Here is a 2,520-nt window from a genome sequence, read left to right as displayed (position 1 = left end):
TGGAATCCATGCAGCCAGTGTGCGAACATCAACCAGGTTTTCCCGCAGTTTATTAACCAGAGCATGTATGCCTAGCCAGAGTGTGTACCTACTCGACCGAATCTCAAGGATTCCTATTGAATAGCAACCACTGCATTGCATACACTATATACTATAAAAGTAAATCAATAATGAATTTTGAAACCACATTTCGACTACTAAAAATTACCAAATCGAGCGCAACGCTCACATACACAGCTTTCACGCCGCGCGCCGCCAATCACATACAGTTCTTACGCTGCAATTCTTATAAAGCTTATAGGCAATACACTATCAAACTTTTGGTAGTGTAAAGAGAGTGACTTTTAGACACTGGGGCAGAAGACCCGCTAGTAATATACAAGGTTCAGTTGTTAATCCTTACACAAAACATTTCAATAATACAAACTGTTATTAAAATTAAAAGTGCAAATGTCCAAATTTCGTCTTAAGCCAAACCACAACAATTAGATCGTGGAACATCAACACTAGAACTCACAATGGAGGAAAAGCGATCATCTCCGTGTCTTCTCCTGACGTCGCTTGTGGCTAACGTTAAAAGGGAAACGCTTCAGATACTTGGGCGACTAACGTCCCAGCACCGCAGATGAAAATGAAACCAGAAATGAATGCTCCATCCACCTATTATGAGGGTTTACGACGCTCTAAACATGCTAAGGGGAGATAATGGTAAGTCAACTCCACCACAAGTTAGTCAGTATGAGCAAAATCCGCATCATGGCGCCCACCGTGGGGCTATGACAGGAAATCTACAACCAAACGAACTAACCTACCAAAATCCACGACATTTATATGACTAACCTTTGCAAAAATTTTTGGACTTGGCAAAGTTAAAACATAAAACGATTAGTAAAGAAAATAATTTTTAGTTGGTGCTGACCGTTTGAAAACCGATTTATCATCTGCCTACGTTAAAAAAAATGTCTTGGAGCCAGTCCGTTTGTGAATACTTTGGTCGATTTTCAAAATTTATTGAAACACACAAGGTCTCAAAGAACCCAAAACGTAAATATTTCCGTTAATATATATATATATATATATATTAGAAAAAATATATATAGGAAGTTCTAGCGTTATTTTGATCTCCTTTATATACTTTAGAGAGATTAGTAGATACTTCCTAGTAGATACTTCCCAAACACTGTATAAAAATGAAACACTTGGAATTTTATTAACATTTATTTTATTTACATATTGTGGACACATCAATAAAAGATGTTAATAATATTACAAAAAGATTTTTTTATTTGTTGATAAAAATAATTTCCCATATTTAACAAAAAATTTAAACAAATTTCTATCAAAAATATAATAGATATAATTCATTTCTATTTATTTATTACTTTACATCAGATCACTAATTTCTTTTATAGTTTAATACTTTTTGCAAAAAATACATTACATCTTTTAATTATTTCGAATAAAAAGAAGACATTTTAAAAATAAAGAATTAATGGTAATATTGCTATTTTAATGTTAGCTATCAAAATTTAATATTTCAATTTTCTAGTGGCGATTTCTAGAATTTAAACTAATGAAAGAATTATTTTTTCAGTTAAACTGTTTAGTTAAGAACAATTAAAACTTATTTCATAGAATGAAATACTGTTTATTGTGTGACACCATTAAATAAAAATTTACTACAATTAATTAATTGTAAATTTTCTTGAGCAGTAGTTAATATTTTGACAAAGTATTCAAAGCGTGTTATAAAAAATATTCTACAATTTTTCTACACAGAAAGAAATATTAATTTGAATCATGAATACATTTATTTGCTTATGAAAAAAAGAACAATCATTGTCTCCTGATTTTGTGATACAATGCGTCTAAGACGATTTTTGATGATAAATAGTGTTAATTGCACTCAACAATTTCTATGCCAAAGTACAAAATTTTTGCTGTGGAAACTGGAATTCACATAATTTAATACGCACGTCGTCATTGGTTTCTTCAGTTTTGTAAGAAATTCCTTTTCTATATTGACAAAAAAGACGTTTCTTGATATTTTTTAATTGGGATTAGTTTATGAGAAGAACATTATTTTATTAAATCAATCACTTTTAGTACTTCCCTTCCGTCAAACTGCCAATATCTTGGGAAGTCATTTTGTAAATAATAATTTTACATTTACTTAATTAAAAAAAATTAATCAAATTTCTGACAACAAAGTTTATCTCTACTTTAACAAAGTGTAGTTGACAAAAGATATATATTTGAGAATAAAATGAAGCAGACACAATAAAATTATGTTTTGCTACTCATAAAATGGACTGAACCTGAAAGAAGTATATTCTAAAATGTCACGCATCTTTCTTCAAAACACACTGTATGTAAGCATATCTTAATCTTGAATTAAATAAACTCTTTTCCGCGAAGATAGCTTTTATTAGAGATTTTAAGAACTTAAAATTTTCAAAATTGTAGTATACAAAAAATGTATTCTTGACTCAAGACAATACATATCTATATTATACAAAA

Source organism: Anoplophora glabripennis, unplaced genomic scaffold, assembly GCF_000390285.2.
Source record: "Anoplophora glabripennis isolate ALB-LARVAE unplaced genomic scaffold, Agla_2.0 scaffold456, whole genome shotgun sequence".
NCBI classification, from domain to species: domain Eukaryota; kingdom Metazoa; phylum Arthropoda; class Insecta; order Coleoptera; family Cerambycidae; genus Anoplophora; species Anoplophora glabripennis.
Note: the sequence above shows the minus strand (reverse complement) of the source record.